The sequence below is a fragment of the Sinocyclocheilus rhinocerous genome, unplaced genomic scaffold, assembly GCF_001515625.1.
Source record: "Sinocyclocheilus rhinocerous isolate Xijiao unplaced genomic scaffold, SAMN03320098_v1.1 scaffold119, whole genome shotgun sequence".
NCBI lineage: Eukaryota > Metazoa > Chordata > Actinopteri > Cypriniformes > Cyprinidae > Sinocyclocheilus > Sinocyclocheilus rhinocerous.
The window spans coordinates 1,213,999-1,214,363 of record NW_015654491.1 but is presented as its reverse complement, the minus strand read 5'-3'; positions in this window follow the sequence as shown (position 1 = coordinate 1,214,363).

Sequence of the window (365 nt, the reverse complement as noted above, 5' to 3'; positions counted from 1 at the left end):
AGAGTCACGTCATGTCTCAGCTGTTCATCCAGAGTCACGTCACATCACAGCTGATCTTCCAGAGTCTCGTCACATCACAGCTGATCATCTAGAGTCTCGTCACGTCACAGCTGATCGTCCAGAGTCTCGTCACTTCCCGTTTGTTGCACTCAGATCTTTGAGGTCAGGTCTTCTGTATCCCAGACTGGCATCCAGCGTGGAGGATCCACCACTGGTGTCAGCAGTCGCAGCTGGTATCCCCAAATCCATTCACTCTAGACCTCCTGTTCCTGATCCGATTCCCCCGTCTGTAGCGCTTCCCATAATGGGGATCGCTTTATGGAGTGTATGGGCTGCATACACCACCACTGAGACTCTTGAAACAG